This window comes from Calliphora vicina, chromosome 1 (genome assembly GCF_958450345.1).
Source record: "Calliphora vicina chromosome 1, idCalVici1.1, whole genome shotgun sequence".
Lineage (NCBI taxonomy): Eukaryota > Metazoa > Arthropoda > Insecta > Diptera > Calliphoridae > Calliphora > Calliphora vicina.
In genome coordinates, this window is record NC_088780.1 from 36,875,911 (window position 1) to 36,890,686 (window position 14,776).

General features: G+C 30.4%; 1 protein-coding gene across 2 annotated transcripts in view; it reads right to left on the reverse strand.

Moving 5' to 3' along the window:
- The window catches only part of LOC135957872 (uncharacterized), a 301,876-nt gene that overhangs the window by 235,976 nt on the left and 51,124 nt on the right, over positions 1-14,776 (reverse strand). For both annotated transcript variants that reach the window (XM_065508702.1, XM_065508691.1), the window contains exon 2: positions 2,818-2,935. The gene's annotated coding sequence lies outside the window, so the exon portion shown is untranslated. The remainder of the gene's footprint in view (positions 1-2,817; positions 2,936-14,776) is intronic.

The following is a 14,776-nucleotide window of genomic DNA, read 5'->3' on the forward strand; positions in this document are numbered from 1 at the left end:
TACATATTATTTTTTTGCCCAAGGACCAAGCCTATTGAAACTGGCTGAAATCGATCCATTATTTCACCTAGCCCCCATACAAATGTCCTCCCGATATTGGACTTTATCGGTCATAAATGTTTAATTTATAAAGGTATCTACACAAATTCCGCTCCAAATAAGTTTTATATATACAAAATTCATGTCACCAAATTTTGTTACGATCGGTCCATAATTAGTCATAGCTCCCGCTTCCGAAAATCACTTTAAAGTGCATAAATCGCTTAAAAATGTTGGTGTATACACAAAATTCAACATAGTTAACTTTAATCATAATTGGTCATAGCTCCCATATAAAGCCCACTTCCGAAAATCACTCAAAAATATAAATTATTGAAATTTTAAAAGAAAAATGTTTTTGCTCTTTTACTTAGTGTAGGGTATTACATGGTCGGGCTTGACCGACCATACTTTCTTACTTGTTTAGTATCAAATCTGAAAACGTACAATATTTTTGAAAGACTGAGTTTGGCTTATTTTTGAATCTAATTGAGATATTAACTTGATATATTTTTTGTAATCTTATATACCCTTCACCAAATTATACTTCAAAATAAAAATTTTTAATATTTTTAGATAAACAAAAATTTTTTTTTTCCAAAGTTGTTTTTAATTTTTTGTAAAATTATTATTAAAATTTTTTTTTTAAATTTTAAAAAAAAAATTTTTGTTTTTTATTTTTTTTTGGTGCAAAAATAATTCGGATTAAAAAATATTGTTTATTACTATGGTCTTATATACGTCGTTGAAAGGTCTTTGAAATATCTATCATTAGATATCCAGATATAGGTCAAAAATCGAGTTTGTCTTGGTTTTTTCCTCATATCTCAGCTATTTGTGGACCGATTTTGCTGATTTTAATTAGCAAACTTCTCGAAAGCATGTCTGACAGAATTATTAAAGATTTGGATCCCGAAGATATCTGGGGTCTTCAGAAAATTTATTTCAACAGACGGACAGACAGACGGACATGGCTTAATCGACTTCGCTATATATAAGGATCCAGAATATATATACTTTATAGGGTAGCAAATAAAAAATGTAGAAATTACAAACGGAATGACAAATTTATACCCTTCTCACGAAGGGTATTCAAATTAGTTCGGAATAAATGTGTATCAAATTGTTCCTAATATTTGCATTCGTATTAAAATTTTGATACATATTTTAGTTTTAGAAACTCAATAAATATGTAATATGTAATAAAATCTTTATTTATTAACAAATCTAAATGAAATTTTCAACGTTTTTTAAATTTGTTATTCTAAATAACAAATTATAAGAAAACTTGTCAAAAGGTCACAGGAAATCCCGCAATTCCTAAAAATTTTAGCGAAAATCCCAAAAATTTAATTTTTTACAATTTTGGCCATAGGATTCACATTTCCTGCGGGGCTGGGAAATTACTTTGGGGATAACAATTGAACATATCAAGGTTTCAAAGCTGCTTTCTGTTTTTAGATCCAAGCTTTGGGATTTTAGAACATGTGGCCCAAAGTTGAAATTTTTATAAAAAAGATAGGACAATTTCCGAAGGGCGTAAGGCCGACATATTCGAAAAATAGAACATATTTTATATACCAAAATATAAACACAAAAATTGCTATATGTTATTAAAGAAAGTTTTTTTTTAACAAAAAAAGACCAAAAAACAGCAAAAATCTACTGTTTTTTTAATTTTTAAATTGAAAATCGTTTATTTTTGGATTCATAATTGATATTGATCTGAAATCTTCTGTGTATTATTGATGATTTAGTTGTCTAACTAACAAAAAAAATTCGTCACCATTCGATTGAAAAGTACGTCCTATATTTTTAAAAATGCGGACCAAGGTATGGCAAAATTTGATAATTTAAATTTTGAAATGCCTATAACTCGAAAATTATAAGAGATAAATAGCACACGCAAGCATGTTTTTGAAAAAATATATATTTATGTTTGAAATCGGATGGGAAACAAAAAATGGCACGTTTTAAACATTTTATATGTCGAAGATACCCTACTTTGAGCCCCCTTAGCGCCGCCTCTGGAGCATATGTAGGGCATATTTTAATAACTTGAACTCTAATGCTCCTTGGCTACTTCCATGTCAAATTTTATTCCGATCGGCCCAGCCATTTAAAAATGCCAGATTTATTTCCAAAAAAATTAGATTCTGCCCACTGTGCATAGGCATTTAGATTTTCCGATTTAAATTCTATATCAGCCCAATTATGAATAAAAACTCCCCGGGAGTTTTTTTCCCTTTTCTCATTTTTCCTATTCAAATTCAATGGGAAAAAACTCCCGGGGAATTTTTTATTCATAATTAAAAATTTGTATTTTTAAATTATTTACAGTAGCGGTACCGGTATTTAAAGGTAACGATGATTACAGTAATTTCGGTAACGATAGCTTAGCGGTAACGGTTATGGGGCTGTAAGGGCATTTGAGGGGTAACGGTAGCCCATCTTGATTTCTATTAAACAAAATTTCTTTTATTGATGTTTTTTTTTTTTTTTTGTTCCAAAACTCTTTTCGGTAGTAAAAAAAACAATAAATAACCACAATTTTTCACAATTCAAAGAAATTTTCCATATCATTTTGACTAATGATGTCAATTAATATTTTCCATAAAAATACACCAAAAAATAAAAACTGAAACTAACATAAGGCCATCATAAACATAAAAAGAAAATTTTGTTTTCATAATTATGACCAAAAAAAAAATACACACACACTGAAAAAAACAAGATAAAAAATACAGTACAATAAAAATTGAACATTGACCAACTTACCTTTTTGCAGCAGCAACAATAAATTGTATTCAAGTTGAAGAAGATGAAGTAAAATAAACGAAATCCAAATTCAACAAATGGAAAACAGCACAAAAACACATTTGTTTATTTTCACAAACTAAAAAAGAGAAAAATTAAGAAAAAAAATTAAAAAAAACACACAATAAAACATTAAAATTTCAATAATTGCCAATACACTTGAAAAATGATTTGAAAAAAAAACTAAATACAAATGGGTGGTAGGTTATGGTTAAGATAACAGCAACTCACACATATAAATTTCATAATATTAAAACATTTTCTTAAACAAAAAAAAAAACTCATATTATTTACTATATGAAAAAACTCTATACACAAAAGAAAATCACTTTTTTTCCATTTGTTTAATTTGTGAAAATTTCCTTTTAAATGAACAAAAATACGAAACATGAAAGTTTTTAAATCAGAAATGTACAAAAAAAAATTGTGAAAAAAATATGAAAAATGTTTTTCATTAAAATAGATTTTCACACACAGTTTAGCATAAAGTAAGTGAACAGCCCCACAACAATATCACCAGCAGCAGATGAAGCAAGCAGCAGCAACATTAACAACCAAAATGCTAACAAGCATGTCAGCATACTAGGGAGGTATGAGAAGTGTAATGGCAACGTTAACTTCATCATCGCACAGCCCAAAACCCTGGAACTAAAGGCATGACATTTAGGCTATAGATTTGTCTCTCCCCTTATATATCCACAAAGATGACACCTTATCTATGTATTGGGTGTAAGGCTTTTGAACGCTCCTGTTAAATAGTATTTAGAATAAAGTGGTTGGGAAGTTTTACCTCACCCTCCTTATAGTCCAAACCATTTGAATACTATTTGTTTCGAACTCTTGGATTCAAAAAAATTTTAAAATTGTTTATGAATGAAAATGTGGGATGCGAGTTACAAAATATTTAGTTTTATATATATGCCACTCCGAATTCATCCCACTAAGCGACCAAAAATCTCTTAAAAGAATGGAGCTAGCTTTCTTTTGAGCAAAAAAAAATAAATAAAAAAAGTCAAAAATTGTATGTCTTGAATAACAAAATATTTATTTTGATAGATATCCCACTCGCATCCCACTAGGCGACCAAAAATCTCTTAAAGGTTTTGGGCAAAAAAAAAAGGTCCCATTTTAAAAATAAAAGTCAACAAAGTTTTTGATTTTGCAAAAAATAGTCTAAAATTTTATATTTTGAATTACAAAACATTTATTTTGATAGATATCCAATTCGCATTCCACTAAGCGACCAAATAGGTGTTCAAGGAAAATAACTAAGCTTTCTTTTGAGAAAAAAAGTGCCCATTTTGAAAAAAAAAAAAAAATCTAAGAAGTTTTTTAATTCGGAAAAAAATTAAAAAAATTTTTTTTTTATTTTTTTTTTTTCCGAAAGATTGAAGATATACAATCTAAACTATTTGTGACACATTTTGCTAATAACAATAGGTAATAAGTTACATGGAAAAAACCTGCTTGGTCAAAATGTAAAATTTGACCCCTCTTACTCTTGACCGATTTTGTTAAAAAATTGTATCTGAATTACTATCATAGAACTAACTAAACTTGGTGCAAATTTCATCCCGATCGGAAGATATTGATTTAACTTGACATGAAATCCCCCATAAATAATTTTTTGAAATCAGAACACAAACGAAGAAATAGGACCTTTTTAAAAATGTAACATAGCCGAAGTTTCCTACTTATAAACAGTTTTCTTTTAAAATTTATATGAGAACTATGACTAATTATGGACCAATCAGCATAAAATTAGGTGACATGTCTTCTGTATATATGAAACTTATTTGTGTTGCATTTTATTTGAATACCCACATTTTTAGGAAATCTATACTTGTTAAAATGATTTTCGGAAGTGGACCTTATATAGAAGCTATGACTAATTATGAACCGATCGTTACAAAATTTGGGCACATGATTTTTGTATATGGGGGATTTCATGTCAACTGAACCAACTTTTGAAATCGATAGGGATGAAATTTGTACCAAGGTTAGGTCTATTGAATAGTAATTCAGATAAAAGTTTTCAACAAGATCGGTCAAGAACACTCTGATTTTGAGGGGGTCAAAATTTGACATTTTGACCAAGTAGGTGTTTTTTCTCATCTATTTAACTTATTTTAAATGTCCTAATTTTGAAGCTATTTTTGGATAAAAATATATTTTTTACTGAAATTTTATTTTGATTACTCTATTAAATACTTTGAAATTAATATTGTTTTTATGTTTACGAAATAAAAAGTGAAGAGATTATTTTCAAACGCGGCTTCTTCTTTATTGATATCAATTTGATCTTAACCCGACTAACGGAGGGTTAAGAGATTTCTGCTAGTTAAAATGATTTTCGGAAGTGGGCCATAATTGGAAGCTACATTAATTATGGTCCGATCGTTACAAAATTTGGTGGTGAGAGTTCGGCTTATATAAAATTTATTTGTGCTGAATATTGTTTGGATATCTATTAAATGGAGATATTTGTGATAGCTTAACTATTTTCAGATAGGGCAATCGTATGGGGGCTAGGAGAACTAATGAACCGATTCTAACCAAATTCAATAGGCTTCATCCTAGTGGCAATACAAAATTTTATTTTTTAATTATTATATTTGAAATTGCGACCTGTAATGATTACGGACGAACATCGCTTAATCGATTCAGAAAGCAGATTGGTATACTTTAAGGTGGGTGTTGGACAATATTTGTGCACGCTAACCCAATTTTCCCTCCCCACTATGGTGGTGTAGGGTATAATTAACGCAACAATTTAAATAGTCACTATCTATTAATATACATAATCTAACAGAGCCTATGATATAATGACCGATATGCAACTCCCTGTTACTATTTATATACACTAGGACGGATCGATTTCCATACCTCTAAAATGCATTCTGATGTTCCTTATTTTGAACCAAAGGAAAATTTCGAAAATTTGACTAAGCATATTTTTTCAAATTTGTTTATTATGACACGAACGCCATTTTGTGCTTGTTAATCATTTCGCTCATTCCGAGCAAAAGTTATGTTGGTTTAAAGTTTAAACTTTAAACTAATTCTAAAAAACAAATAAGAGAGCTATATTCGGCTGTGCCGTATCTAATATAAATTTTAAATATTTAAAGTTAAACAAAATTAAAAAAAAAATTAAAAATTTTTTAAAAAAAAATTTTCTTTTCCAATATTTTTTTTTAATTTTTTAAAAAAAATGTTGTTTAAATTTATTTGTGAAAAAAATTGTTTTGGTAAAAAAATTTCGTGTTAAAAAATATTTTTACTTACTATAGCCTTATATACATCGTTGCCATGGACTTTGAAATATCTATCATTAGATATCCATTAGGGTATTCGAATTATTCGATTTTCCTCTTGTTCGAATAAAACGAATAATTCGAATAAGAGATTTTAACTTGATCGAATAATTCGATCACATGTTTAAAATTAATCGAATTATTCGAATAATTTAATTTTTTTTTAAAAAGTTAAGCATGAAGTTTTGATGTCGTTTTTTAATATTTTATTGGTTAAGAAAAACAAAAAATAACGTTCAAGTTAACAATTCAGGTAGTGATAATGTTAAAAAACATTCGAAAACATTTTCAACAGAAATATTCTGATCAGATTAACTCCCGAACAATCTGCAAAACAATTGTCTGGCAAACCCATTAGTTTCCGTTTTGGAGCTATGCTTTAAAAAATTTGAGCTAGTTTGATATGATCCTGAATTCGAATACAATATAAACGTATTAAAACCTTTTTTATGTAGTTCATTAATTTGGGCTTTAAATTGAGTAACTAATTCATTAGTAATTTAATTATCCACTATTTCTAAATTATTTATAACAAATTGTATTATACATCAAGCTCTATCAACGTTGCCGAATCTTTGCTTAATAAAGTGGTCTTGGGGAATTACACAATAAAGGTAATCTGTCCAAAGTTTGATATAATTGTCAGTGAACGTGGCTAATTTGAAGCCAGGCAGTGTATGACTGACGCATTTACAAATACGCAAAAAGTTTATTACCATGTTAGGCAATGATGTTCAAAATCATGTGTAAGACGAACTTCATGCTTTTCTTGCAACAAAACGTTTGTTTGCAATATTTGTGCTTATCAGTCGAAATGTCATCCTCAATATTACTTTCGACGACTTTCACATTCTAAATCACATTCAACTCCACCTTAAACTAAGTTAACATTTTGATCATTAATTGCGATTCTTCTAATATTTCGCCAGCTAAATAACAAATATTTTATTCCGTACCTTTTATTTTCATTGGTTCAAGTCCTAAGTTACAAATTGTGAAAGATTTGTTTTTAGAATTGTAACTTCTTGCAGTAACATTTATAGAAGGAGCTATCGGAACACTCATCTACAGTGATCGAAAGTTCCTTTGTCTTTAGTTATTTGTCGAATTTCAGAAACAATACAATTTTTGTGAGTCATTATACTTACTTAAATTTGAAATTATGAAAAATGTTAACCAATTTAATAAATTTAAATATATTTTTTTTTTCCTTTATTTATTCCACTTGGGAACATAGGGCTTCTACAATCAAATTCCAACTAATTCTATCATTACAGATTAATTTAATTTCATCAAAAGATTTCTTAACTTTCTTAAGTTCATTAAAAATTGTTCTACTATGTATTTTTTGGACGACCGGGGCGTGAACATTTATTCGATTATTCTACATAGAATTATTCGTTATTCGAAAATACCAATTGTTCGAATAATTATTCGTAAGAAATTATTCGATTAATCGAACCACCATTAGTCGAATGAATACCATATTATCCATATTGCCCATATTAATGACTTAGTAATAAATCAAAAATAGACCAAAAATCGAGGTTGTCCCGGTTTTTTCCTTATATCTCAGCCATTTGTAGACCGATTTTGTCGATTTTAATTAGCAGCCGAGCCGGAAGAATTCCAGATATATTGATGTATCAACGATGTTTGTAAGTTATTTGGGGGCTACGGAAAGTTTATTTCAACATACAGACGGACAGACGGACATGGCTATATCGACTTCACTATCTATAACGATCCAGAATATATATACTTGATGGGGTCGCAAATAAAAAATGTAGAAATTACAAACTTATATATACCCTTGCCACTCATGACGAAGGGTACAATAAAGCTAATTCTCATAGACGCATGATTAATATTATTTATTACCAACATCACATTTATATTAATCATACGTTCTATAAACAAAATTTTTATACAAATTCATAAATCATGTAAAGTGCCAAAAATTGTGATTTTTTGGAAATTTTTGTATGGGGACACCCCAGGAGGTTCCAGAGGGCGTGCCACTAGCATGGGCGGGTCGGCCCTCCAAAGTTAGTGGGGGTCGGTCATACATTTATACTCGATTGGGTCACTTTAAATGGGTCAAAGTGGGATTTTTCAAAATTTTTCCTTTGGGTCAAAATAAGGAACATCAGAATTCATTTCAGAAATATAGTTCCTTGGGCAAAGTTTCTTATTTAGAATCCTAGAGTACGATTTTCCTTGTCACTTGGGAGATTTTTAAATCGATATCGTCCTAATATACACAGTATACATCCGCTGGTAGTTTCATGAATTATCTAACAACTAGAAACCCAAAACCGAAATGTTTTAATATAAAAAGGATAAAAAGCTAAATGTAAAATCAATTTTACTTTATTTTCCCTCCCAAAATGGTTGGCCTGGATCCGTGCCTGATCAAGAAACATTTTAAACCATATTTCCAAAAAATCCAAAATTTTATTTTAGAATATAATGGTAAATAATTATGATATTCAGGTAAATTTAAAACAACTTTCTTTCGACTGATTATTATAATTATATTAATGATGCGATAATTATAATGTTCTCTCAACAAAAACGATTTAATGAAAGAAAACTTTGAACTAAGTAGTTAAACAAAAAAAAAGATGAAAGAAACTACTTGGCCCGCCTTTACTTTACAGTTTTCCCCTAGCAGACCGGCAACAATATCTCACACACACGCCAAAACTCAATTTTTATTTCCGAAATTATAAGTAGTATTCAAATCCATACATGAAATCAAAACAAATGCCAATTAATCATTATGCCACACTCTTTTTTTTTTTCTTAAATGAATATGTTTTTTTTGTTGAAAACTTGTTGCTGATGTGGTTGTTGTTGCATGTGTTGTTGTGTGTGGTGTGGCATTGTTTTTGGTTGTTTGTTTCCCAGACATTCAAGTCACAAGTTTCATGTGTTGCATGCAAAGACACTTACTTGGATACCACTGGCACTGGCTGACTGACATTTGTGTGTTTTTAGTGGAGTTTTGTTGTATTTATTGTTGTTTTTGTTGCTGTTCATCTACTTGATGACTTTGAAGTGGACGAGTAGTGCTCGCCCCGTTCGTTTATTTAAAATGTTGTTTCTTTTTTTCTTCTTCTTAATTTTCAATATTTTTTTTTTGTTGGTGCTTGTGTTGTTTTTGTCTCATTTATTTTAATTTTAAAAGTTCATTTATTTGTTTGTTTGTATCTTCTTGTTGTGTTATTTTGTAAATAAAGTAGCAAAAGCGCATTTTAAACTCAATAAATTGACTCTTCATTTTTGTTTTGGCGGTTAATTTCGAACAAAAAATTATGCAGGGTTTGTAAAATCTTCAAAAGTTATTGGATTATTAAAAATAAAATTTTGCTATTTAGCAAATAGTTGCATAGTGCCAGTATTTTCTCAGCATCTACAGGCTGATATTCGAAAAACATCTGGTATTGAGTAGTTTTCATTTGAATGAAGGTTTTTGGGGTCTATCGTTCACAGGTTTTAAAAACCGGATATACTAGGGCGGCTCAATAAGTCCTTGACTTTTCGAATTTCCCGCCTCTTAACTAAAAGACCTACATTACGCCTATCAACAGTCATCGGTCGGTTAACTCATTTAGTTTGAGTTTGATTACCGCGTGACTTGAGGAGAAATTGCAAAAAAGTGAATTACGTTTGCTCATTAAGCATTATTTTTTGCGGAAAAGAAACCATCACTCAAACCAGGGCTAAACTCGATAAATAATGTGGGAACTCAGCACCATCAATTTCAATGGTAAAAATGTGGTTTACTGAATTTTATTGTGGACGTACAAGCTCGAAAGTTGCCGATCGTTCTGTACGCCCAGATGAGGTCTCCACACCTCAAACAATTGAACAAATTCATGTATCGGTTTGGCCGATCGGATATTGAAAGTGCGAGAGATTATGGAGGCCATAGGCATCTTACATGGCACAGCAGTTTTAATTTTTAATGATCACTAGGGTATGAGAAAGCTTTCCGCAATACGGATGCCGCTTTTGCTCACAATTGACCGACCACAAATTGTTTCTGATTTATTTGCATAAACCCGATATTTCAAAAAATCCTAAAGCAAAAAATCGTTAAATCGCATGATCTTTGTGGCCAATTGACATCAAAATTTCATGAGATAATTTATTCCTGAAATCTTTGCTGCAATAAATCGATTGTTGACCGCGCTTTCAAGCAGGTGTCGCCGTCTTGCTGAAACCACATGTCGCACAGAGGGATGGAATTTATAGCCTAGTCAATAAAGAAATATACATACAGGGGAATCTTTGCTGTCAAAGACCTAACTCAGTTGTCAAAAACTTAAGTGATGAGAATATATTAGCAAAAAAAAACTATATGAAAACAAAAACAAGTAGTCAATTTTTGTTTGAGTTTTTTTCTAGTTTCCGCTCTATAGGTATTTGGCCTCGGCCGTAGAATAAATACATAGAACGGAAGCAGAGAGAAATGTCACTGATCCACTTAACTGACCACTACGATTGAGGAATCGTGTTGAAAAAATATTGTTATATATGAGATGTCCTGATGTAACTATCCATATATTGACCAGATTTTTTCAACCCTGCCTTCAATTTTCAAATTAACAACTAAAATTTTGTCTTCTGCTTTTTTTGGCCGTCTTTGTTTTTGTTCAAACACAAATACACACGCTGTTTAATTTTCAACAACTAATTTTAACGAGATTATTTAAAGTTAAAATTTATGTCTTTTTAGACAGTTAGAAAAACAGAAAAAAATGCATATGTATGTATGTAATAAGAGAAACATTTAACGAAAGAAAGAAAAATCATTATTGTAGTTTATTATCAATTTGAAAATTGCATTTTCTTTAATTTCCGCTCAATTTTTAACACTTTCACAACGACAATACACAAACAACAGCACAATAACATTACAGAAACATTAACTAGGCAGCAGCAGCAACAACAAAATGTAATAATAACAAATCCTCCAACAACAATATTAAACAACGACAACATTACAGATAAGAAAACTAATGTGCAACATATGCAACAACATAGTCATAAAGACAGACAGACAAACAGACAGACAGACATGCTGAAAAATAGATGCTGCAACAGAAAACGCATAAACAACACAATAAACACTATTACTGGCTGCTACCAAATGAGCCTTTTAAATATAGTCGTTGTCGTTGTGGTCATCGTTCCCTCGTTCCATGCATAGAAATACTTAAAAATTACTTTTTATACAATTTTGTTTTTTTGGGCGATTTTTTATTTAGCTTTTCTTTTTTTTTTTGTTGTTTCTTTTTCGTTGGCTTAGAAGGAGAGAAGTTAATTTAATGGGATGAAATGTGCGAATTGTATGGAAGTTTTTCATTTCGTTTGTACTAATATTATTAGTTTTATGTAGTTTAGATAGTGCCCTACCTTAGGCAGGGAGGGATCTATGTGTTGTTCACAGATGTATGTTTAATGGAGTTGCAGTAATTTTAGGCCTATAAGCAATGGAGAATTTAATTTCTATCATAACAGAATTATACCCTCAATATAGATATTCAAACACCCACATTATCTACATGATAATTAAGTGTTTTGTTAAAGAACGAGGTTCATCAGGTTACCATGCATTCACTTCTTCAGTACTTCTTGGAAAATGAAGCCATCACTGTCAACATCGATCTACACAGATCAATGATTACCAATTTCGAACACGATATGTAGGACATGTGGTTCCAGCAGGAAAGCTCTACGTCCCACATGCCGATCATCACAATGGATATACTGCATGAACCTTTTAAAGTCATGGCTATCTCTTAAGAAAGTAACGTGATTTGGATACCTAGATCGCTGAATTTGATAGCAAAAAACAGTTTCTTGTGCGAATTTCTGAAGTTGCAGAAATAGAAAAAAATAGAGGTAAATAAATATGTAACTTCTAAACGTTAAGTCCGATTTGAATGAAATTTCCTATACACAAAAAGGAAGTGTTGTCGAGTTTAAGTTTTGAACTTGTACATCATGAGCTCACCAGGGGCGCGACCAACGGTCCTCAAAGTAGGACACCTCGGGTATGCTACATTTTTAAAACAATCCTATTATTCGTTTGTGTTCCGATTTCAAAAAAATTACACATATAGAATCTCCTCTTCGAGCAGCTATCAATTATCTTTTATAGCTTATGAGATATTCGCATTTGAAAATTAAATTTTTAACAATTTTACCCACCCTACTCCAGATTTTTGATAACAGCGGATCCAAATATTTCCCGATTTTCTCAGATTTCCCTTCGTTGCAGTAACAACACATGTATGTGTCAAATAGAAAAATAATTGTTTAAAAATAATGACTAAGTCCAAAGTTTTAAAAAGGCAATTTTTCGCTAATTTTTTGGGAAAAAAAGTACTTTTTTCACTTTAAGTTATCACAAGAAATTGCTAAGAGGATGTATAAAGAATTTATACTTTATGAAAAGCTAACTTTTCATCAAATATTTGAAATGAAAAAAAATTGGAAACATTTTGATACCAAGGGGACCAGGTCCATTCAAAAAAACTTCTATTTTTTATATAAAATTCAAATTTAGGACAAAAATTCTCAAATCTCATATTCGATATCAAAATATAGTAAACGATTTTAGATGTTTTTAATTATTTTATAAATGATTCCCATAACCCCGAACCTGGTATGGATATTATAGCCAAAAAACAAAAATTCCTATCTTTGGAAGTTTACAACACTTTTTTGGGAATTGCGGGATTGCTGATAACACAGTGCAACAGTGAAAAAAACACACGATCATGACAGTATAGATTCGACTCTACTACCAAAGGGTAGTAAAACCCTATACTCAGTTTGCCCATTTTGGTGACCGATTTTTTTTTATGGGCCCCCAAAGTTTCTGAAAATCAGTGGGGCCTCTAAAAAAGGTGTCATCAGGTTTTGGTTAACAGCTAATTCAGACTTTGTGCTACGGCTTAACTTTATATGGCAATAATATAGCTAAGAGTCCGCCAAATAAATTTTGTTAAAATTTGTTTCCAAAAAATAGCTTTTTCGTGCACTTTTGTTGAAAAAATATAGGAAGAAAATTTTTTTTTTTACTTTTTTTAGAATAACTTCCAGGGACTCCTAATTTTTCAATAACAATATCCCGCAAAGTTGTAGCTACGGTAAATTTGAATAACTCTCGTGAACATATCAATGCAATCCGAACATACCTAGGTATTCTAAATAGCTGTCAAAAATCACTTTGTAGCTTAAAATTTGTAGTTTTTAACTAATTTTTGACTCTAAAACAATAATTTTTTGTTAAAAATGTATGTTCGAGTGTATACTTCTCTATTGTGCTGGAATAACGAAGAATGGGCAAATCATTATCGGTATGATCCGGGCGCATAACTTTATCCAATCTTGATCATGCAAGACCGGCTTGATGCAAGATATGAAAAAACTTTAAAATTTTTGAAAGTGGGCAAGGTTTGTGGAACTTCTGAAGTGTAAATATAAGCTTTTTATATAAGTTTTTGATATCGGTGGAAACCTTATGACTTAAAGATTGACATTTTAGTGAAATGAATAATTTTGTGACGTCATTTACCTTAAAAACTAATAATATTTTAAAATGGTGATTTTCCATCAAGAAAAATAAAATCTTTGAATTAATGTAAAATTTGAACAGTTACAGACATCACAATAAAATTTGGAAGTAATATAGACCTAAATATTCGTAAGTCAATGGCATCACTAATGTTGCCATTCTTTGTTTTTAAACACCGAAATTCCTGAAACGGCGAAAATTTGTTCCAAAAACGAAGTTTTTTTTAGAAAATAGCCCACTTTGACGTTATTTACAGCATGATAGTAAAAACGTTCTGTATGTATATAAACAACATATGGGGCTATACAAATGTGATGAGCTTTTGAGGGTCGGTGCTTTGCGTTTTTAGAATTTTTTACTCAAACCTAATTTTTTTTTTTCAAAATTGCCCAAGTTTGGATAGGGCTGGGGGGTACAATGTCCGCTTAAGTTAGTCAAATTTTACCTTATATGTTTTTGCATTAAGTTCTCTTTCCAGATCATAAAAAAATTTATATAGTCCCGAAGAAAATTAGTTTTTTATAAAAGAAAAAATATGGGGACTTTTTTGGGAAAAAACTTAAAAAACACACGCATACAAAGTTGAAATATATAAAAAGATGCCTCAACTTTGGATGCGTGTAACTTTTTATAGGGACGAAATAATTGTTATCAGATTTGTTTTATTTTCTTTAGAATTTTATCGCAAATATACGTCATATATAAAAAAACAAATTTCGACCTTTCGTAGGCCCATCAAATTTAAAATACGAAAAAAAGATCGGGCAAAATTTAAAAAAATATTAAACCCAAATATCTCTTGAACTAAAAGAGATAACTACAGATAAAATCATATTTTTTGTAGACCTTCTCAAGGTCTATCTATATTTGAAATTGCAGCTCATTCGGATCATAAATGACTTTTTGGTAATTTTTTTATAAATGTGTGACATTGAAGGTCCACCCACTGATCCCCATTCCGAACACCTCAGCCGAGTAAATAATACAGCACAACATAGAAGTGTGG